Source organism: Podarcis gaigeae (genome assembly GCF_964106915.1).
Source record: "Podarcis gaigeae genome assembly, chromosome: 2".
In the NCBI taxonomy this organism is placed as follows: Eukaryota; Metazoa; Chordata; class Lepidosauria; order Squamata; family Lacertidae; genus Podarcis; species Podarcis gaigeae.
This window is the reverse complement of record NC_139679.1, coordinates 126,882,943-126,907,096: the sequence shown is the minus strand read 5'-3', so window position 1 is coordinate 126,907,096 and position 24,154 is coordinate 126,882,943. Positions and strand designations below refer to the sequence as shown.

The 24,154-nt window shown below is 51.9% G+C and overlaps 1 protein-coding gene and 1 long non-coding RNA gene across 2 annotated transcripts in view; one reads left to right on the top strand and one right to left on the bottom strand.

The window, feature by feature from the left end:
* LOC310837206 (uncharacterized protein) overlaps nucleotides 1–24,154 on the bottom strand; it is a 314,413-nt gene that overhangs the window by 65,817 nt on the left and 224,442 nt on the right. The window lies entirely within an intron of this gene.
* On the top strand, nucleotides 27–22,481 carry LOC310838121. Its single transcript, XR_014560697.1, has 3 exons — nucleotides 27–380; nucleotides 6,969–10,029; nucleotides 22,467–22,481. It is a non-coding gene; the product is annotated as an uncharacterized lncRNA (long non-coding RNA).

The window sequence follows — 24,154 nt, the reverse complement described above, 5'->3', positions numbered from 1 at the left end:
ATATAGCACTTTCCAGATGAGTCTCGATACAATACAATATTCTTTATTGTCATTGTCCCATACAGAACAACGAAATTGAAAAAATGTACATCAGACATTCAAAAACCAACAAGCCTGCTATCCCAGGCTGGTTAGCCCCCCAAAACTCTGATACCCCATAATTAAATACAATATACTCCCATAGAGACTACCTTACACTGTATTTAAAACCAAAATCGCATTTGGATAGAAATTGTTTCTCAGGTGGCTAGTCCTAGTCTTTATATCCCTGTACCTTCTTCCAGAAGGCAGAAGCTGAAAGGGATCATTTCCAGGGTGCGCACTATCTCTGCAGCTTTCTTCTCTAGCACCTTCTGCAAATGCCTGCAGGGCCATGAGTAGTATGTGTCAGGGGTTCAGAAGGAGAGACACAGGAGGGGGAGCAAATGGAGAGTGAGGAGGAGGAGTACGAGGGGGGCGCAGGCAGTGACAGTGGCCAGAGTTATTCCACAAGCCTCTCTAGCGAATCGGAGGACTCACAGAAGGGAGCGCCGGTGGCCAGAGCAAGGGAGATTCCAAGGGAGAAACCTCAAGAGGGAGGGGCCAGCGGGGAGTCCCTGAACAGCAGCTGGAGATCAGGGCCAGCGTCTCCACCAGAGCGCAGTGGGGAGGGGGAGTCCCAGGAGTCGGGACCAGTGTCCTCACCACCAGAGGGAGGAGAGGAGTCAGGTTTGGCAACACCCACATCAGGAAGCGGGGAAACGGTCAGAAGGAAAGTCACCGGCTGGGCGCGCGCGCCAAGTTCAAATGTACAGGAGCGCGGCACAGCGGGGAGCCCGGGAAGGGAGCCAGGTCCTAAAGCCCGCCGGAGGGAGGGGCAAGACTCAGGAGGCTCCGCGTCAGAGGAGTCCAGGAAGGAGGGAACCCCAGAGGGCAGAAGGACCCAACGCAGGAAAGAGCAGCGCAAGAGGTGGAGCCGGGCTAGAATCTTAAACTGGTGTGGGTGGAGCAGTGAGTCAGAGGGGACTTAGCCGGTCTAGCGTTAAGACGTGGGCCTGCGCGCCCAGAGCTTGGAAATGGAAACTAAACTTCAATAAAGACTTTTGTATATAATATCCACTGGGCGTTGGTCCTCTGTGAGCTGGGACCTAGCGGCAGTCCTGACAGTAAGTCCCCTCACCACTTTCACCAATTTTGCAACCTCGTGGAGTGCGGGAAAGCAGCGAGGGGTGAAGATTGGTGCTTCGCAAGCTCACGAAAAACAGGGAAATGACTACCGAAGAGAGGATAGCGAGTTTGCAAAACGCAGTGACGCAGTTGACTGCAGAAATTGCGGCTTCCAGAAAGAAAGAACAGGAAGCAGCTGCTGCCTGCCAGGATCTGCGAACCAGGTTAGAAGTGCTAAGTACACAGAGGCTACCCGCCACCAGACCAGAAGGGATTGGGCTGGGAAACAGAGGAGGGAGCCTGGTATCTCACTTCAATGGGGACCTGCAGGAGTATCCTAACTTCAGAGCAGATGTGATTTATGCATTGCAGCTGCTTGACAAAGACTTTAAAAATGAGGAAGAGAGAGTGGGATTTATTATTTCGCATTTACGGGGGGAGGCAAAATCGTGGCTGCGCAATCTATGGAGAGACAAGGATCCAGCCCTCCAAAATGCGACTGCCTTCATTAAAGTGATGGATGCGTGTTTTTTATCTGAGATTGATGTGGATATCGCTAGGAGGGAGATTCACGGACTAAGACAAGGTAAAGCCACTGTGAGGCAATATCATTCACGTTTTTTCGGATTGGTGAATGTACTAGCCTGGGAGAAAGAATCGCCTGCCGTCAGAGACCTGTTCTGGGAGGGGTTGAGCGGAGCTGTGAAAGACGAGATCGCAAGGGGGGGAAGACCCCAAACCACCAAGGAAGTGGTGGAACGGGCACTCTCCATTGGGGTTCGGTTGGAAGGACGCCCTTGGGGCAGGGAGGAAGGGCATTTGGGACACACGCCAGCGAGAGGACTGCCTCCCTTCCCCAAGGAGGCGGCGCGCGCTCGATCCATGCCTCCGCTGGGAGGGGGAGAGGAGCCGATGGAGATAGGTGGTGCTAAGGCTCACTCCACAGTCGGAGCCCTAACTCCGGGAGCAGTCAAGATGAAGCCTCCTAGAGGAACCAGGAAGTGCTACATCTGCGACAGTGCTCAGCATATGGCAAAAGAGTGTCCCCAGCGGTTTCACAAGCATACTGCAGCCGCAGCGACAGTAACAGACGCAATTCAGCAGAGGGAGTCGCAGCAGGAAAACTCCACTGTCTGGCTGGAGATGGCGTCTCTGGGGACCAGCCAGACAAGTCAGTGAAGCAATCCCCAGGGATCTTACAGCCCACCGACCCCCTCCCACCCAAACCAGTAGTGCAGCTCACCGCATCCCTTCAGCTCCCCAATGGGCTACTTGTGGAAATTCCCATCACCATCGACTCGGGGAGCAATGCAGATTTTATAGACATGCAGTTCCTCCAGCAACATGGCATAGCCCTTCTGCAAGCGGCGGTACCTCTGAAAGTCGTCACAGTGGACGGCAGGGAGCTACTGGGAGGGCAAGTGCTACAGCAGACGCCGCCAATGGTGATGCGCATTGGAAACCACCGTGAGGTCATCAGCTTCAACGTCTTCTGTCAGACACGCCCATAGTGTTGGGAATGAGTTGGCTGGATAGGCACAGCCCAGCATTAGCTTGGTACCAGCGGCAACTGACCTTCGGCTCCTCTTACTGCGCAGAACACTGCATCCTGGCGGACTTGGAAGATGAGGGGCACGAGGATGGACCACAGCTGAACTTGGGCATGTTGCAAGCGGTGCCTAACAAATACAAGGAGTTTTTGGAGGTCTTCTGCGAGAAAGAGGCGGATAAGCTGCCACCCCACAGACCCTACGACTGCAAGATCGACCTCCTGCCCGGGGCGACGCTCCCGACGGGGAAACTGTACTCCATGTCTGAGGATGAATTGCAAGAGCTCAGGGAGTTCATAGATCATAACCTGAAGCGGGGATTCATCCGGGAGTCCAAGGCGGCAGGAGGCAGTCCAGTGTTCTTTGTAAAGAAGCGGGACACGCCCCAAAAGAGGCTGGTCGTTGATTTCCGCTTCTTGAACCTCAAGACCAAGCCCTCAGCCTTCCCTATGCCCAAGATCGATGACCTGCTGGCGACGGTGAGGAAGGGTCGCATCTTTACCAAGTTGGATCTGCGCGGAGCGTACAATCTCATTCACGTACGGGAAGGCGACGAGTGGAAAACAACCATGTTTACGCCGCTGGGCACTTATGAATACAGAGTTATGCCTTTTGGATTAAAAAATGGTTCTCACTGCTTTCAAGCCTTCATGCATCATGTCTTGGCGGGTCTCCTCTACAAGAAGTGCGTCTGCTTCCTGGATGACATCCTAATCTTCTCGGAATCGCCGGAGGCTCACGAGAGAGATGTTAGGGAAGTTCTGCAGAGGCTGCGGGAGCACAGGCTGTACGCCAAGCTGGAGAAGTGCCAGTTCGACAAGACGGAGGTGGATTTCTTGGGCTACAAACTGTCCGACAAGGGACTGGCTATGGACGGTGCCAAGGTACGTGCAGTACTGGATTGGAAGAGCCCACGCAATAGGAAGGAAGTACAGAGGTTTGTCGGTTTTGCCAACTTTTATCGCAAGTTCATCAAGGGTTTCGCCATGCAGACAGCGGCCATCACCGACACCCTCAGTTCCAAGAAGAAGAGGTTCATCTGGACGGAGCAGGCAGAGCAGTCCTTTCAGAAGCTCAAGCAGCTCTTCGCTTCCGAAGAGAACCTACTGCACGTAAATCCCAGCAGGCCCATGAGAGTGGAGACGGACGCCTCAGACAGGGCCGTGGGAGCCGTTCTGTTGCAGCAAGACCACCAGGGGGACTGGAAGCCGTGCGCTTTCTACTCCAGAAAACTCAGCAAAGCGGAGCAGAACTACACCATTTGGGACAGGGAGTTGCTGGCCATACATGCAGCCTTCAAGGCGTGGCGGCACTTCCTCGTCGGAGCCAAGCACACGGTGCAGGTCCGCACAGACCATAAGAACTTGGAGTACTGGCGCACGGCGAGGTTCCTGAACCAGCGACACATCCGCTGGGCGGAGTTCTTTGCAGATTTCGACTTCAGAATTGAGTACATCCCAGGAAACAGCAACGTCTTGGCGGACGCGCTGTCCAGAAAACCGCAGTATCTGGAGGCAGAGGCACCGGCGGCGGCCAAGCACATTTTCACACCACAGGCGTGGGCATGCGCGTCAGCCACGGTGGACCTGGACGCGGTGCGCCGCGCGCTGCAAACGGACTCGTTCGCCCGAGCCAAGATGGAGGAGGTGTGCAGTGGCAAGGCGAGGGGCGACGAATTCCAAGTGCGCGACGGCCTGCTCCTACGCAAGGGAGTCCTCTACGTACCAGGAGACAGCCTCCGCGCGAAGGTCCTGCAACAGCTGCACGACGCGCCCAGCGCGGGGCACTTCGGCAAGGAGAAGACGGTGGACTTAGTAGCCAGAGACTTTTGGTGGCCTAAGATGCGGGGGGATGTCGCGGACTATGTCAATAGGTGCGACACCTGCCAAAGGGCTAAGCCTGTGCACCAGCCGCCGGCGGGCCTGTTGGAACCGCTACAGACACCGTTCGTACCGTGGGAGAGGGTGGCCCTGGACTTTGTCACAGATCTACCCAGCTCAAGGGGCAAGACGGCAGTGCTCGTGGTAGTGGACCTGTTCACCAAGATGGCCCACTTCATTCCGTGCGCGAAGGTGGCCACGGCCGAGCAGACTGCTAAGATGTTCATAGACCACGTGTTCAAGGTGCACGGCCTACCACGGTCTATTTTGTCCGACCGGGGGCGCCAGTTCATCTCCAACTTCTGGCAAAAGCTGATGGGATTCCTGAACGTCAAGGTCAGCCTGGCTTGGGCGAGACACCCGCAAACTAACGGGCAGGCGGAAAGGGTCAACGCCATCATGCAGCAGTACCTGAGATGCTACGCGAACCAGCAGCCATCGACCTGGGTGGACTATCTACCGTTGGCCGAGTTTGCCTACAACAACACGAAGCACGGGTCCACGGGGGTGACCCCATTTTTCGCCAACTACGGGAGGCATCCCAGAATTTTCCCGGGTCTGGACACAGTGCGGGAGGGGGAGCCACAGGGAGCAGAGGAAGTGGCAGCGGAGTTGCAGGAGATCCACGAGCAGCTCAGGAGGCAGTTAGAGTTGGCAAAACAGGCTTACAAAGTGCAGGCAGATCGACACAGGAGGGTTGGGGAGGACATCCAGGTGGGAGACTGGGTCTGGTTGGCAGCACAAGCAGTTCCAGCCAGATCGTTAGCCAAGAAGAAACTAGGGCACAAGCAGCTAGGGCCTTACCAAGTAGAGGCACAGATCAACCCAGTGGCCTTCCGGTTGACACTCCCGGAGGGTTCCAGAATGCACCCGGTCTTTCATAGATCAGTGCTCACGCCCTACAGAGAGCCCCACAGGTTTCAAGCACCGGGGAAGGCGCCAGACCCGCTCAGAGAAGCGCCCAAAAAAGGGGGGTCGCCGAAAGGGGAGCCACTTAATGAAGCCACTGAGATTTTAGACTCAAGGTGGGGGGAGGACGGGATTGAATATCTTCTCGCCACAGAGGACACCCCGGCCAGCGCCAACAGGTGGGTGCCGGATTACGCAGTGGAAGAGCAGTTGCTCAAGGAAGAATTCCACACACTTTTCCCGCACAAGCCTATGCCGGCGGGCTTTTTCGAGGATTGTTTGTTCACACCCACACTCTCGGCCAGCACTTTCCGGGGTTTCTCGTCAGCTGAGGACTCGGCTCCGGGAGGCAGCTCTCCGGAGGGATCACTTTCAGGTTTTGGCACGGGGGGATCTTATTGGTGGGAGGACCAACCCGAAGTGGGCTGGCGCAGAGACATGCCGAAGGGGCCCTGGGAGGTGGACCCCCATCAAGCAACAGGGGGAGGAGGGCTCTTGGGTGATTTGGGGTCGAGCGCAGATTTCGAGCACACCTCGCAGGAGATGGAAGCGGAGGAGGTCGTCGTCGACGAGCCCATGGGGGACTTCCCGGACTTATCTCGATGGTTGCAAGCCTCAGGGGACGAGCTGTATCCTGGACTCACCCCTACAACAATGGAGCACCCGGAACCCGCACCGGAAGAGGGGGAGGGGGGAAGGGGGGGCTTCGAGGGGGGGATGGATGTCAGGGGTTCAGAAGGAGAGACACAGGAGGGGGAGCAAATGGAGAGTGAGGAGGAGGAGTACGAGGGGGGCGCAGGCAGTGACAGTGGCCAGAGTTATTCCACAAGCCTCTCTAGCGAATCGGAGGACTCACAGAAGGGAGCGCCGGTGGCCAGAGCAAGGGAGATTCCAAGGGAGAAACCTCAAGAGGGAGGGGCCAGCGGGGAGTCCCTGAACAGCAGCTGGAGATCAGGGCCAGCGTCTCCACCAGAGCGCAGTGGGGAGGGGGAGTCCCAGGAGTCGGGACCAGTGTCCTCACCACCAGAGGGAGGAGAGGAGTCAGGTTTGGCAACACCCACATCAGGAAGCGGGGAAACGGTCAGAAGGAAAGTCACCGGCTGGGCGCGCGCGCCAAGTTCAAATGTACAGGAGCGCGGCACAGCGGGGAGCCCGGGAAGGGAGCCAGGTCCTAAAGCCCGCCGGAGGGAGGGGCAAGACTCAGGAGGCTCCGCGTCAGAGGAGTCCAGGAAGGAGGGAACCCCAGAGGGCAGAAGGACCCAACGCAGGAAAGAGCAGCGCAAGAGGTGGAGCCGGGCTAGAATCTTAAACTGGTGTGGGTGGAGCAGTGAGTCAGAGGGGACTTAGCCGGTCTAGCGTTAAGACGTGGGCCTGCGCGCCCAGAGCTTGGAAATGGAAACTAAACTTCAATAAAGACTTTTGTATATAATATCCACTGGGCGTTGGTCCTCTGTGAGCTGGGACCTAGCGGCAGTCCTGACAGTATGCATGAAAACATCAATGCTAAATTGAGCAGATCCCTGGAGGCAGTGCGGATTATAGTGAGGGACTTCACTCACACAGATGTGAGGGCAGCACTCCCTAAATCCCATCAGCACATTGAGTGTGCAATAAGGGGAGAAAGTACTCTTGACAAGGTGTATACGAACATTGGATGGGAATATGAGGCGCACCTCGGTGGCTCAGATCATGTGTCCCTGCTTCTGACACCAGTGTACACACCCCTCAGGAAACAAGGCCAGCTACAAACACGGATGGTTACGGTGTGGCCTGAGGGAGCCTCTCAGCAGTTGCAGGACTGTTTCCAGGAGACCGATTGGAATATGTTCGACCAGCAAGATCTAGAAACTTCTACATCAACGGTCTTAGATTCGGCACAGGAAATGCACCAGGGAAAGATATGTTAAGTTGTATCCGAATAGGAAGCCCTGGATGACGGGAGAGGTTAGGAGATTCTTGAAGGCCAGAAACTCTGCTTTTAGAACTGGGGACCGGGGACCGTATGGTATAGAAAGAGCGAACTTGAAGAGGGGTATCAGGAAGGCAAAAGCGGAGTACAGAGGAAAAATTGAGGACCATCTGAGAAAACATGATACTAGACAAATGTGGCAGGGAGTTCAACATCTGACTGGTTCTAAATCGAGAAATACATCAGTGGTAGAGAGTACGGCTTCCTTGGTGGGAGAGTTGAAGACCTTCTTTGCCCAATTTGAGGTGACACCAACAGTGGCTCCAACAGGGATGTCAGAGCTATTGGCCTCACTACCTACAGGAAATGCTGTCAGGGTGGAAGAGGGAGAAGCGAGGCGAATATGAAAGGCGGTAAACACGAGGAAGGCTATGGGCCCGGATGGGGTGGCTGGCAGGGTGCTAAGAGATTGTTCGGACCAACTGGCAGGCATCTTTATGAAGATCTTTAACCAGACTCTGGCCCAAGCCGCCGTTCCACCCTGTCTGAAATCTGGAAACATTATACCCCTGCCAAAAAACCCAAAGATAGACAGTCTGAATGATTTTCGCCCTGTGGCATTGACACCCATTATAATGAAATGTTTCGAAAAACTGGCGAGGAACTGTATCATATCTTGTCTGCCAGTAGGACTTGACCCTTACCAGTTTGCGTACGAGGCAAAGAGATCCATGGAGGATGCTGTGGCAATGGCTTTACATGCTGTCTTGAATCATTTGGAGAAGAAAGGGAACTATGCAAGATTTTTATTTGTAGACTTTAGTTCTGCATTTAATACTATTCTTCCACATAGATTGGTGCCTAAACTATTAGACCTGGGACTTCCACCGTGTTAGTGCAGGTGGATATTAAATTTTCTATCAAACCGTTCCCAACGGGTCAGGATGGATTCTCACGTCTCTGTGGATCTCATGAATATGGGGGTGCCACAGGGGTGCGTGTTGAGCCCACTTTTATATACGCTCTATACAGCTGACTGTGCCCCCAAATACCCCAGTAATAAGATCAATAAGTTTGCAGATGATACAACGGTGGTTGGTTTAATCACGGCTGGAGAGGGGGAGGCGGCCTATAGGAAGGATGTTGAGCAGTTGGGGGAGGGGTGCAGGAAAAACAACTTCCTCCTTAGCTGAAAGAAAACAAAAGAGATTATTGTGGACTTTAGGAAATGTAGAGCACTTGGAATCGCCTCCACGGTCCAGGGACTGATCTGCCCTGGCTTCCTCCTCGGAGGTCCCTTCAGAAGGAGAAGGGGTCCCAGGTCTCCATGGGGGAAAGCGTTCCTGAGACCTGCGTTCGAGGCCAATGCTTTCGCCTTTCAGGCTCCAGCCCACCTTCTCTCTCATCAGCTGTAGAGATGGGATCACATGCAGACATTCCCAAGTTTAATAAGGATCCCTTGAAAAAGCTGAGAAACCTTCTTTTGCCAATGAACTTTGCCTCTGCGTAATTTATTGGGAACCAGATGCATCCACTCCAAAGAAGCTTCTGCAGCGCCTTGGCATTGAAGACCCAGAAAAAGAGACGGAGGGGAATGTGTGGGTCATAAGCTGGGAGTCATTGGAGTGGAGTCGGTGGGAGAGGCAGAAGGTTGTGTTGAGCAGGCGAGGGAAGAGCAGGAGGAGACAGAAAGAGCCCCAGGTAAAGAGGAGGTTGGGCTGAGCTGGTGTGGGAATGAGAGGCAGAGAATGCAAAGCAACTCCGGAAACGGTGAACAAGGCAAGCTATGATCTCGTTTGAGGAACGGGAATTAAGATGCCTTCTTCCCCATCACCAGTGGATTAAAATGTCCAAAGGTTAGGAAAAGAAGAAAGAAGAGGAAGCAGGATTGGATCAACATTATAAGAGACCATAATTTTCCATTGTGACTTGGCTGAGATTTGTTGCAACAGTTTTTCAAAGGCTTTATAGAAACTGGGCCTAGAAGCTGGAGAAATACTAATTTGGATTATTAGACGATCCTTATAATAGTCATATTGCATTGTCTGAGTTGGTTAAGATTTGGTTAAGAGGGAAATGTAGGGAAAGTGTCATCTTGGTGAAGAGGAGGAAAAAGCCTGGATACTAAATATAGCTGGGTTTATTCTGGAGTGCAAATTATGAATAATTGTTGCTACAGATGATTTTCAGACGGAGATGGGAGTTTCCTTTTCGATAGTGGCCTTCTCGGTAGTGGCGCCTGCCCTGTGGAACCCCCTCCCAGCAGATGTCAAAGAAAAAAACAACTACCAGACTTTTAGAAGACATCTGAAGGCAGCCCTTGTGGAGTGTGGTGGTAATAGGATTAACCTCCTGAATGTCCTACATCTGGGGAGGAGCTTCCTATGTAAAGGGAAGCTGCAGGTTCTTTGTCTGTGTTAAACAGTTTCACTTCTGTCCGGGAGAGAGAGACACACAGCATGTGTCCAGGCACTGGTGGAGTTGTTTGTTATTTTACCTACTGATGTAAATAAAGGCTGTTTATATAGAAGAAACAGCATGTGGACTTTTCCTTTATCTCACACGGAAAGCACTCGTTGCTCGCTCTGCTGCTGCCTGGAAGAATTTATGCGCAGAGGAAACGTGCCGGACTCAGGCAGCAATCCAAGCGGTTCTGGCTGTACGCTTTTGTGCTGAGTGTGAGAAGCAAAGTCCAGCTCTGAGCTCCTGCCTGAAGCTGAGGCAGTCGTGATTTCGCTGGCGAAAGCGGAGCTTGCTGCAGGAAGCATCTTTGAAGCACCGGCTGGCAGAAAGCGTCAGTAAGCTTAAAGCCCCAGGAAGATGGCGCAGCAGCAATCTCATGAATCTTTCAACGTGCCTTTTGAAAGGCTAAATGGCCACAATTGGGACGACTGGTCTCACCAGATTTGTTACTGGTTAATGGGCAAGCAGCTCTGGGAGTGCCCCCAAGCCGATCCAGTACCGGCAGCTGCAGGGGCTAATACGGCCGAAGTGGAAAGGGCTGCTGGCGCAGCAAAAAAGGATCAGAAAGCCATGTCCCGTATTGTAATGGCCATGGAGGCTTCGCAATTGCCTCATATTGACGGTTTGTTGACTTGTCACGGAATTTGGCAAGCTTTAACGCGGGTCCACCAGTGCACAACAGCTGGGGCCAAGATCCATGTGATACGCTCCCTGTTTCAGAAGAGACTGTCCCCAGGGGAATCGGTACGTTATCACATTGTGCAGATGCCGGCCATTTTCACTAAGCTGCGTCAGCTCAACATACCTGTCAGAGCTGCCTCTAGGTCCCAGCTCACAGAGGACCAACGCTAGGCTGTCGTAATGTACAAAAGTCTTTATTGAAGTTCAGTTTCCATTCCAAAGCCGCAGCGCGCAGCTCTACGTCTTAAACCCTAGATCGTCGAAGTCCCGTCTGAGTCTCCTCCCCTCTGACACCAGTTTAAGATCCTAGCCCTGCTCCACCTTTTCCGCTGCTCTCTCCTCCTCTGGGTCCTCCTGCCCGCTGGGGCATTGCCCTTTCTGGACTCTTCCGACGCTGAGTCGCTTAGCTCCTCCCCCTGCCTCCGGCGGGCTTTAGGACCCGGTTCCCAATCCTCATTCTCTGCTGTCCCGCGCTCCTGTACATTTGAACTTGCCTCTCGCGCCAACCCAGTGACCTTTCTCCTAACCGTTACACTACTTCTGTCACTGCTTCCCTCTTCCGTGATACTGGCCGGATCTGACCTCCCCTCCGTTGTCCGACTCTCCGATGGAGGCGTGGTCAGCTCTGCCTCGTCTTCTCTCCCTGGTGGGGAATGCACTGGCCCCGATACTTGGGACTCTTCCCCCCCACTCTGCTCTGGTGGGGAAGCTGGTCCTGATTTCCAACTACTGCTCTGGGAGTCCCTGCTGCCCCCTTGCTCCTGGGGCGTTCCCCTTGGGAAACCCCTACCCCTGGCCACTGGCGCCCCCTTCTGTGAATCTTCCGATTCGCTGGAGAGGCTCATGGAATCCCTCGGGCCACTGTCATCTCCTACGCTCCCCTCGGATTCTTCTCCCTCGCTCTCCATTTCCTCCCCCTCCTGTGCCTCTGCTCCTGAGCCCCTGACATCCATCCCCCCCTCGAAGGCCCCCTTCCCCCTCTTCTGGTGTGGGTTCTGGGTGCTCCAGTGTTGTGGGGGTGAGTGCAGGATACAGTTCTTCCCCCGTGGTGTGCAGCCAGCCGGTTAGATCCGGACAGTCCTCAATGGGCTCGTCGACGTCGATCTCCTCAGCTCCCATCTCTCTGGAGGTGTGTTCAAACCCTGGATCCTCCCCCAACGCGACCATGACCCCCTCTCTCCCTGTCGCCTGGGGTGACGCTGCGTGCGAGGGCCCGCTCGGCAGTTCTCTGCGCCACCCCACCTCAGGTTGATCTTCCCACCAATAAGAACCGCCTGTGCCAAACCCTGAGAGGGATCCCTCCGGGGAGCTAGTCTCCGGCGCCGTCTCCTCAGCTGAAGAGAAACCCTGGAACGTGCTGGCTGAGAGTGTGGGTGTGAAAAGATATTCATCGAAATAATCTGCCGGCATGGGTCTGTGCGGGAAAAGTGCATGGAATTCGTCTTTGAGTAATTGCTCCTCCACTGCATAGTCCGGTACCCACCTGTTGGCGCTGGCTGGGGTGTCTTCCTTGGCAAGGAGATATTCAATCCCTTCCTCCCCCCATCTCGAGTCTAAAATCTCTGTGGCCTCGTTGAGTGGCTCCACCCTCGGCGACCCCCCCTTCGTGGGCGCTTCCCTGAGCGGGCCTGGTGCTGTCTCTGGCGCCTGAAATCTGTGAGGTGCCTTGTAGGGCGTGAGCACTGATCTATGAAAGACCGGGTGCATTCTGGATCCCTCCGGGAGTGTCAACCGGAAGGCCACTGGATTGATCTGTGCCTCGACTTGGTAAGGCCCTAGCTGCTTGTGTCCGAGCTTCTTCTTAGCTAACGATCTGGTCGGTACTGCCTGGGCTGCCAACCAGACCCAGTCTCCCACCTGTATGTCTTCCCCAACCCTTCTGTGTCTGTCTGCCTGCATCTTGTAGGCGTGTTTCGCTAGTTCTAACTGCCTTCGGAGTTGCTCGTGGACCTCTTGTAACTCCGTTGCCAAGGCCTCTGCTCCCTGTGGCTCCCCTTCCCCCACTCTCTCTAATCCCGGGAAGGTTCTGGGATGCTGCCCATTGTTGACGAAGAACAGTGTCACCCCCGTGGACACGTGCTTCGTGTTGTTGTAGGCGAACTCGGCCAGCGGTAGGTAGTCCACCCATGTCGAAGGCTGCTGATTCGCGTAGCATCTCAGGTACTGCTGCATGATGGCGTTGACCCTCTCCGCTTGTCCGTTGGTCTGCGGGTGTCTTGCCGACGCTAGGTTGATCTTGACGTTCAGGATGCCCATCAGCTTCTGCCAGAAGTTCGAGATGAACTGGCGCCCCCGGTTGGACAGGATAGACCGTGGTAGACCGTGCACCTTGAACATGTGGTCTATGAACAGCTTGGCGGTCTGTTCCGCTGTGGCCACTTTCGCGCACGGAATGAAGTGGGCCATCTTGGTGAACATGTCCACGACCACGAGTACTGCTGTTTTGCCCTGCGAGCTGGGCAGATCTGTGACAAAGTCCAGGGCCACCCTCTCCCACGGTTCGAGCGGGGTCTGTAGCGGTTCCAGCAGTCCCACCGGCGGTCTGTGTACTGGCTTGGCCCTTTGGCATGTGTCGCACCTCGTGACGTAATCCGCAACTTCTCCCCTCATCTTGGGCCACCAAAAGTCTCTGGCTACTAATTCCACCGTTTTGTCCTTGCCAAAGTGCCCAGCGCTGGGCGCGTCGTGTAACTGCTGCAGTACCTTCGCGCGGAGGTCGTAGAGGCACGTAGAGGGCCCCTTTGCGGATGAGCAGCCCGTCGCGTATCTGGAACTCGTCGTCCTTCGCTGTGCCGCTTCGCACCTCCTCCATCTTGGATCGTGCGAAGGGATCCGTCTGCAGCGCGCGACGTACCGCGTCCAGGTCCACCGTGGCTGAGGCGCATGCCCACGCTTTCGGTGCGAAAATGTGCTTGGCCGCCGCCGGTGCCTCTTCCTCGAGATACTGCGGCTTCCTGGATAGCGCATCCGCCATGATGTTGTTGTCTCCTGGGATGTATTCTATCCTGAAGTCGAAATCCGCAAAGAACTCCGCCCAGCGGATGTGTCTCTGGTTCAGGAACCGCGCTGTGCGCCAGTGCTCCAGGTTTTTATGGTCCGTGTGGACCTGCACTGTGTGTTTGGCTCCGATGAGGAAGTGCCGCCACGCCTTGAAGGCTGCATGGATGGCCAGCAACTCCCTGTCCCAGATGGTGTAGTTCTGCTCCGACTTGCTGAGTTTCCTGGAGTAGAAAGCACACGGCCTCCAGTCCCCTTGCGGGTCTCGCTGCAACAGGACTGCCCCCACGGCTCTGTCTGAGGCGTCCGTTTCAACCCTCATGGGTTTGCTGGGGTTCACGTGCAGCAGCTGCTCTTCGGATGCGAAGAGACGCTTGAGCGTCTGAAAGGACCGCTCCGCCTGCTCTGTCCAGATGAACTTCTTCTTCTTGGAGCTGAGGGTGTCCGTGATGGCCGCCATTTGCATGGCGAATCCCTTGATAAACTTGTGATAAAAGTTGGCAAAGCCGATGAATTTCTGGACCTCCTTCCTATTGCAAGGGCTCTTCCAGTCCAACACCGAGCGGACCTTGGCGCTGTCCATGGCAAGTCCCTTGTCGGACAGCTTGTAGCCCAGGAAATCCACCTCCGTCATGTCGAACTGGCACTTCTCCAGTTTGGCGTAAAGTCTGTGCTCCCTTAGTCTCTCCAAAACGTCTTTGACGTCCCTCTTGTGAGCCTCCTGTGATTCCGAGAAGATCAGGATGTCGTCCAGGAAGCAGACGCACTTCTTGTAGAGGAGTCCCGCTAAGACGTGGTGCATAAAGGCTTGAAAACAGTGGGAGCCATTTTGTAAGCCAAACGGCATAACTCTATATTCATAGGTGCCTAGGGGTGTAAACATGGCCGTTTTCCACTCGTCGCCCTCCCGCATGCGTATAAGATTGTACGCCCCTCGTAGATCCAACTTGGTGAAGATGCGCCCCTTCCTCACCGTCGCGAGCAGGTCGTCGATCTTGGGCATGGGGAATGCTGTGGGCTTTGTCCTCGAATTTATGACCCGGTAATCAACTACAAGCCTCTTTTGGGGCGTGTCTTTTTTCTTCACGAAGAACACAGGACTGCCCCCCACTGCTTTGGATTCTCGGATGAATCCCCGCTTCAAGTTGTGATCTATGAACTCCCTGAGTTCCTGCAGTTCATCCTCAGACATGGAATACAGTTTCCCCGTCGGCAGCGTCGCCCCCGGCAGGAGGTCAATCTTGCAGTCATAGGGCCTGTGGGGAGGCAGCTTGTCCGCTTCCTTCTCGCAGAAGACCTCCAAAAACTCTTTGTACTTGTTGGGTACCGCTTGCAAGGTGCCTAAGTGTAGCTGTGGTCCATCCTCGTGCCCCTCATCTTCTTGGTTAGCGAGGATGCAGTGTTCTGCGCAGTAGGAGAAGCAGAAGGTCAATTGACGCTGGTACCATGCTAATGCCAGGCTGTGACTGTCCAGCCAACTCATGCCCAATACTATGGGCGTGTCCGACAGGTGGGTGACGTTGAAGCTGATGACTTCGCGGTGATTTCCAATTCGCATCACCATTGGCGGTGTTTGCTGCACCACTTGTCCTCCCAGTAGCTCTCTGCCGTCTACCGTGACGACGTTCAGGGGCATCATGGCTGGTAGGAGCGCTACGTTATGTTGCTTGAGAAAATCCACTCCTATAAAGTCTGCATTGCTGCCAGAGTCAATGGTGATAGGGACTTCCATGGTGAGTCCATTGGGAAGCTGGAGTGATGCGGTGAGCTGCACCACTGGTTTGGGTGGGAGGGGGTCCGTGGGCTGTAAAATTCCTGGGGACTGCTTCACTGACTCGTCTGGCTGGGCCCCAGGGCCTCCGCTTCCAGCCAGACTCCGTCGTTTCCCTGCAGTGGTTCTCCCTGCTGAACTGCTTCTTTTACTGTTGCTGAGGCTGCACTAGGAGGCTACAACATGGCGGCGCAAGCACTTGCAGCGGCTCGGCACTCCGAAGACTGGTTTTCAGTGAGTTGTGTTTTATTTTTATCTGTGAACTTATTGCTGCTATGGACTGTGAACACTCAGGGACAAGTAATTTATAGTCGTCAAGAGCTCTTAAGTATTGGCAGAGAAGGCTGCAGCCAGGAGGTCTCAACCTACAACATTCCAGCTGAGCTTATCAGAGAGCCTCCATATCTTGCATATCCTTGGGATACTCCCCTTGCTCTCCTGGCCAGAAAGAAAATAAAACGGAGAGGGCGTAAGCAGAAGAGGGGCTGTAGGGCCGGACTACGAGTGAGGCTAAGTAAAAATCCTCACAAGCCTGCATTGCCAAGTCTCCTTGTATCAAATGTTAGATCTTTACCCAACAAGGTAGAGGAGTTGGAACTTATTACCTCTCGGCAGAAAAGTATCCGGGACTGCTGTGTTATGGTCCTTTTAGAGACGTGGCTGGATTCCTCCTTTCCACAGGGACTTTTGCAGCTAGAAGGACGCTCAGTAATTAGAGCGGATAGAACCGCCGAATCCGGGAAGAGCAGAGGAGGAGGAATTTGCGTTTATATAAATAACAACTGGAGCTCGGACATTAAACAAATGGACACGCATTGTTCTCCTGACTTGGAGTACCTAGTGGTGAAGTGCCGCCCTTTTTATTTGCCACGTGAGTTTAATGTTGTCATAATAACAGCGGTGTATATACCTCCCGATGCAAATACTACTACAGCTATGGGTCACCTGCTAACTGCTATTAGCAAACAGCAGCGGGCCCACCCGGATGGAGCATTTGTGGTTGCTGGTGATTTCAATCGAGCCGATTTAAGGACTGTGCTTCCTAAGTTCCACCAGTATGTTGATTGTCCCACTAGGGGGGGAAATACCCTAGACCGAGTATATAGTAACATCATGCATGGATACAAGACCAAGCCCTTGCCCAATTTGGGACAGTCAGACCACCTATCCTTACTTATGATACCATCATATAGACCTATCGTACGCAGAATTAGACCATCAACTAGAGAGATACGAGTGTGGCCAGCAGGTGCATCCGAGCAACTTCAAGATTGCTTTCGGAACACTGAATGGTCACTTTTTGTGGAGAATAATGTGGACACATATGCTTCAATAGTACTGTTCTATGTCAAAAGCTGCATTGATGTCGTTACTACCACCAAACAAATACGGGTGTTTCCTAACAACAAGCCCTGGCTAAACAGGGATGTGTATCTTCTGTTAAAGGCAAGAAATGCTGCTTTTCACTCTGGCGATGCGCAACAGTATAGAGAAGCTAGAGCCAAACTGAAAAAGGGCATTAGGGATGCCAAAGCTATGTACTGCCGGAGGATCGAAAAGCATTTTGAGAGCTCCGACCCTCGTCGAGTATGGCAAGGCCTGTGACAAATTACAGGGCAAAATATTAAAAACGAACTGGCTAGCAGCAGTGCGCACCTGGCTGATCAGCTGAATCAATTCTTCAGTCGTTTTGAGGTGGGAACTGGAACCACCGTCACTACAGCATTGGCTACCAGCACATCATCAGAAACTATTACTGATAAACAACCATTTTTATTACAGACCTCCGACGTACAACGTGCTTTTCGGAGCATTAATATTAGGAAGGCAGCTGGACCGGATGGAATTATGGGACGAGTTATTAGGGACTGTGCTGCAGAATTAGCTGGTGTATTTACGGACATTTTTAATCTATCCCTGTTGCAGGGTTCTGTCCCTACCTGCCTGAAGACATCGATTATAGTGCCAGTCCCTAAACAGTCAGTGGTGGTATCTCTCAATGACTACAGACCAATAGCCCTAACATCTGTCGTTATGAAATGCTTTGAGAGATTGGTGCTAGATTATATTAAGGCTGGTCTTCCATCCACTCTAGACCCGTTCCAGTTTGCATACAGAAGAAATAGATCTACTGATGATGCTATTTCCATCGCTGTCCATACTGTACTGAGTCATCTAGAACGACAGGGAACCTACGCAAGGCTGTTGTTTGTGGACTACAGTTCTGCCTTTAATACAATTCTACCAGACAGGTTATTCCTTAAAATGACCAATTTGGGTATACATCAGAAGATCTGTTTGTGGGTAAGGAATTTCCTGACCGATAGGCCGCAGACAGTGAGAATGGGACCTTACTATTCTTCTACTCTAGTATTAAGCACAGGAGCCCCTCAGGGGTGTGTGTTAAGCCCCTTTCTCTATTCCCTGTACACATTTGATTGCACCCCACTGTATAAGTCCAACACAATCATCAAATTTGCGGATGATACAACAGTGGTGGGGCTCATTAGTGAGAATGATGAGGCTGCTTATAGGAAAGAAGTACAGGGGTTAATTCAATGGTGTAAAGAAAATAATCTTATGCTTAACACCAAAAAAACCAAAGAACTCATAATTGATTTTAGGAGAAAGAAAAGTGTATTTTTACCATTGCACATAAATGGCGAGGAGGTGGAGAGGGTTGGTAGTTTTAAATACCTGGGCATTTACATCTCTGAGGACCTCTCATGGACTGCAAATATTAATATGGTTGTGAGGAAGGTGCAGGGGAGGTTGTATTTCCTGAGAATGCTCAGGGGATTGAATCTATCTCAGCACCTACTTCTGTCCTATTATCACAGTACCATTGAGAGTGTCTTAACCTATAGTATATTATCGTGGTATGGGAGCAGCTCTGAAATGGATAAAAAAGCTTTACAGAGAATAATTAAAATTGCCCAGAATGTTATTGGGCTCCAACTACCAACCCTGGATGAGATCTTCACGTCTCGCAGCTTGAAGAAGTCACACAATATCCTGAGAGATCCCACCCATCCTGCTCACAACCTCTTTGAACTGTTGCCTTCGGGCAGAGGATACAGGACAATGAAAACACGAACCACACGCCTTCTGAATAGTTTCTATCCAAGAGCTCTGATTGCACTAAATAATGATCTCAGGGCCAGTTGTAAGAAAGAGCAAGCAGTGAGTAGTAAGGAATGAGATAGGTTTTAGGTTATGCTATGCTTCTAATAGGTTATGTTATATTCTGGATTATGTTATGTTCTAATAGATTATGTCTGAATAGGATGAGAGTGTTGGAGATACGTGCGAATGTGTATGTGAATCCGGTCTCGGGTGTTTGATTTTCGTTGTCGTGTATACTGTGTATATACGGACAATGACAATAAATTTATCTATCTATCTATCTATCAAACTGTGCTTGTGGAGCCTCTGGGGACACTCTTTCGCCATGTGCTGAGCACTGTCGCAGATGTAACACTTCCTGTTCCCTCTAGGCGGCTTCGCTTTGACTGCTCCCGGTGTTAGGGCTCTGGCTGCTGACTGAGCCTTGGCACCACCTAACTCCATCGGATCCTCTCCTCCTCCCAGTGGAGGCGTGGATTGAGCGCGCGCTGTGTCCCTGGGAAAGAAAGGAGGTGCTCTAGCTGGCGTGCGTCCCCAACGCCCTTCATCTTTGCTCCAAGGGCGTTCTTCCAGACGCACCCCTATCGCCAGCACTCTCCGGACGACTTCCTGCGTGGTCTGGGGTCTCTCCCCCCTTGCAATTTCGTCTTTCACAGCCCCGTTCAACCCCTCCCAGAACAGGTCCCGGACGGCAGCTGAATCTTTTCCCCACCCCAGCGCGTTGACCAATTGAAAAAAGCGGGAGTGATATTGCCTTACAGTGGCTCTGCCTTGTTTCAATCCATGTATCTCCTTTCTGGCGACATCTACATCTACCGCTGATAAAAAACAAGCATCCATCGCCTTAATGAAGGCATCCGCATTTCGGAGGGCTGGGTCATTATCTCTCCACAGATTGCGCAACCACGCTTTAGCTTCACCATGGAGATGAGTTAGTATGAAGCCTACTTTCTCCTGCTCATCTCTAAAGTCCTTCTCCAGCAACTTAAGCGCAAAAACCACGTCTGCTCTGAAGTTAGGATACTGCTGCAGGTTCCCATCGAAATGAGACACAAGGCTGCCTCCTCTCTTTCCTAGACCAATCCCCTCTGGTCTGGCTCCCGGTAGCCCCTGTTTAGTCAACATTTCCAACCTGGTTTGCAGATCTCGGCAGGCAGCGGCTGCTTCGTCTCCTCTCTTTCTGGAAGCTAATATTTCCGCGTTAAGCTGTGTCACTGCATTTTGCAGGGCTGCCATTTGTTCTTCGGTAGTCATCTTGCCCTGCTTTCGTGAGCTCGCGAAGCACCAATCTTCGCCCCTCGCTGCGCCCACTGACGTTGCGAGGTTTTAGAGAGACGGGACTTTCCCAGGTGAGCTGAAAGCTTCCACTCTGCTGAGCTCTTTGGACAGGAGTTATGAGAACCTGGTTCTGACAATGGAAGTTATGCCGCCTGCGGAGCTGACGACTGAATATATTCGTGGGAGATTGATGAACAGGAAAAACGCCAGAGGGTGGGGAGAAGGCACAAGCTGCAACCCAAGAAAGAGTGGAGGGGCAGCAAGAAGCAGTGAGGACTCAGTAAAAGCCTTTGTCTCCAAACTCTGTTTTCGCTGTGGGTTTATGTCACATCTTGTGAGAGATCGCCCTGCAGAGGCTCAGGAGCCAGTGGTCAGCCAGAAAGGAATGCAGATAAGGAGCTCCTCAACAGTGGCCAGGCATCTGAAAAATTCCAAAGGTCCCAACCGAGGGGAAAGTAAAGAGAAGACGTCGCTGTATCATCTGGCTGCTTCAATGGCAGTAGTGAAAGCATCCAGACCGGAAGCCAGCCTCTCCTTTATTGTTGACACAGGCGCTACCCACACTTGAGTGCCATCTGCTAGACTTCTTCGGAACTGCAAGACTGTGCAAAGTGGAAGATTTGTGTCACTGGCAGATGGAAGCAGATGCCCACTGACTCAGTCTGGGACTCTGTACTTTTCATTCCTGGACCATGAGGTTCAGGCTTTTGTGGTTCCAGGGATGGGAAACACCTGTTCAGTGTTGAATGCAAGAATAAGCTGTTTGTGGTTGAGATGCCGATTGCAGATGATGACCCCCCTGAGGTAACACAGGCACAGTGCGCAAACATCCCGCCACACGATGGGTGCGCTCATTTATGGCATCGAAGACTGGCACATTCTTGTTGGAATTGTGTCAAAAAAGCCCCAGTGTACAGAGGGGTGTAAATTAAAGGGATGTGATAAGTTTTTAGATTGCAGAGCCTGTAAGCAATCCAGGGTAAAAACATGCTCATATCCCAGGTCTAGCAGAGAGACAAGCAAGCCCTTTGAGCTACTCCATGCAGATTTGTGTGCCCCAATGCCAGTAGCGAGTCTGGGCGGGTCCAAATACATTTTGCTTCTTTGGGATGATATTTCGAGGACATCCTCGGTTTTTTCGATTAAACACAAAGGGGAAGCTGCTGCACTGATTAAAGATTGGATCACATTGGCAGAGTTGAAATATTCTACGAAATTGATTAGCTTTCAGAGCGATAGAGGGGCGGAGTTTACTGGGTCTGCCCTGCAGAATTTCTTCCTCCCGAAGGGAATCAGCCACAGGTTGACACCACCACCCAGCCCTCAACAGAATGGTGTTGCTGAACGTAAGAACAGAACACTGCAAGAGGCTGTGGCTGCCATTCTTTTTGACACAAGACTCCCACAGCGCTTTTGGGCTGAGTGTTGGAAGGCTGCTGCGTTCACGCAGAATTGCGTGTTTAATTCAGCTGTAGGGGACTGATACTGTTGGTGAAGAACAGAGTCCAGAGCAACAGAGTCCAGAGCAGGAGCGGCCCAGAACCCCTCCAAAGGCTACTGTCAAGTCTGAGCCAAAGAGTGAGCTGTCCTTGCCCACAGGTCCAGCTGTAAGGTTCAAAAGATGCAGCAGGTCAGAGGGGGAGTTCTCTGACACTGGGGATGGTCTAACTGGCCCTAGTGGGTCAGAGGGGGTACCAGAGCTCACACTGAGATCAACCCGAGCCACAATGGGTAAACTGCCGGACAGGTTTGAAGCCACAAGTTTGTGGGTTGGTGTGGCTCAGTGTGAACCTGAAACTTTTGAGGATGTTCAAAAACTGCCTAAGGAAGAAGCCAGCAAATGGCATGAGGAGATGAGCTCAATGGAGTCTCTGGGTGTGTTCTCCCTCACAACGGGTAAGATTGAGCAACTGCTTGAGAAGCTCCGAATGTCTGAGTGTGCAGTAGTTAGGACACCCATGGAGACTAGCTACGTGAAAGACAATCAGCAAGTAGAACGCGCTGCGTTCGAAAATACTGAACTCTTCCAGTCAGCTCTGGGTAGCCTATTGTATCTATCCCAGTGGAACAGACCTGACATAGCGTTTGCTACTAATCTGCTCAGCCGGGAAGCTTCAAGCCCAAGTGTGCAAGCCTGGAATGGTATTAAACGGGTCCTGCGTTACCTTGCAAGATACCAAAGACTTCTGCCTTAAGCTGTCAGCCAATTGCAACATCAAGCTGACATGCTCGGTAGACAGCGATTGGGTGAATCTGGCAGATAGGAAGTCCGTGTCCAGTATGGTGGTAAAATTTGGGAGCTCTTTGTTTGGGTGGAGTTCCCGAAAGCAAAGTCTCATAGCGCTCTCATCTACTGAGGCTGAGTTCAGTGCGCTTTCTGAGATTTGCAGGGAACTGGAGTTCTATGTGTGTTTGGTTCCAGAGATCTGCGGAGAGAGTTGTTTGCCTGTCACTGTTTTGGAAGGCAATCAGCTCTGTCTGAAGTTGGCAGAATCTGAGCAGTTTAAGGCCAGGACCAAGCACCTAGACATCTGTTTCCAGCATGTGTGTCAGAGTGTTTGGGCTGGATTAGTTGCATTGAAATACTGTCCCTCTGCCTGGAAGCTTGCTGATGGGGAGTTCTGTGAAGGTCTGTGTTTGGGGTAAGTGGTGTTTAGATAGAAGAAACAGTGTGCGAACTTTTCCTTTATCTCACACAGAAAGCACTCGCTGCTCCCTGGAAGAATTTATGCACAGAGGAAATGTGTCGGACTCAGGCAGTAATCCAACAACCCTGTTTAGGGAAGCTTTTAATATCTGATGGATTACTGTATTTTAATATTTTGTTGGAAGCTGCCCAGAGTGGCTGGGTAAACCCAGCCAGATGGGAAGGGTATAAATAAATTATTATTATTATCATTAACATCATCATCATCTATTTTTTGTATTTTTTTATATTAAGATTCTTTATTTTGAATTTAGGAGGACACACACAGGAAGAGGACAGTTGGAGGTGCGAGGGACCTGCAAGGAACGCAAGGAAGGAAGGATTTCTCAGGGTGGGATATGGGGAGAAGAGGGGGTCAAGCAGAGGAGAAGTGGGGGAGCCTGCCTTTCTATGTGTTGATGAATGACATGATATATATGATACAAAGGTCATAAACAGTATTTTTAGTGTATTCCCCCCCCCTTTTTCCCCTTTCTATACAATTGTATTTTGTAAGGGTTGTTTAATATTTTTTGTTTTATTTCTCTTTTTTGGTTTCCCCTCTGTATGAATTCTTTGATGGCGAGTGAGATGGTAGGTGCTATTGAAGCTCTTTCCACATTTCAAGCACTGATAGGGTTTCTCCCCTGTATGAATTCTTCGATGGGAAGTCAGATGGTGAATGTGATTAAAGCTCTTTCCACACTCCAAGCACTGATAGGGTTTCTCCCCTGTATGAATTCTTCGATGGGAAGTCAGATTGTGGCTGTGACTGAAGCTCTTTCCACATTCCAAGCACTGATAGGGTTTCTCCCCTGTATGAATTCTGTGATGGGAAGTGAGACTGGAGCTAACAGTGAAGCTCTTTCCACATTCAAAGCACTGATAGGGTTTCTCCCCTGTATGAGTTCTTTGATGCAAAGTGAGTTTCGGCCGCTCCCGGAACTTCTTCCCACATTCAAAGCATTCATAGGGTTTCTCCCCTGTATGAGTTCTTTGATGCAAAGTGAGTTTCGTCTGCTCCCGGAAGTTCTTCCCACATTTGAGGCACTGATAGGGTTTCTCTCCTGTATGAATTCTTTGATGGGAAGTGAGAGTGTGCCTCTGACTGAAGCTCTTCCCACATTGCAAGCACTGATAGGGTTTCTCCCCTGTATGAATTCTTTGATGGGAAGTGAGATCACCACTCAGACGAAAGCTCTTTCCACATTCCAAGCAGTGATAAGGTTTTTCCCCTGTATGAATTCTTTGATGGGAAGTGAGATTCACCTTCTGACTAAAGCTCTTTCCACATTCCAAGCAGTGATACGGTTTCTGCCCTCTATGAACTCTTTGATGGAAAATGAGAGTGTCCTTCCGGCTGAAGCTCTTTCCGCAGTCCAAGCACTGATAGGGTCTCTCGCCTCTATGAGTTTTTTGATGCAAAGTGAGCTTGGCCCCATTCCCAAAGCTCTTCCCGCATTCGAAGCACTGATAGGGTTTTTCTCCTGTATGAGTTCTTTGATGGGAAGTGAGACTGTGCCTGAGACTAAAGCTCTTCCCACATTCCAGGCAATGATAGGGTTTCTCCCCTGTATGGACTCTTCTATGCAAAGCAAGATCACCTTTCTGACGAAAGCTCTTCCCACATTCCAAGCACTGATAGGGTTTCTCCCCTGTATGAATTCTCTGATGTGAAGTGAGAGTAGTACTGTGCCTGAAGCTCTTCCCACATTCCAAGCACTGATAGGGTTTCTCCCCTGTATGAGTTCTTTGATG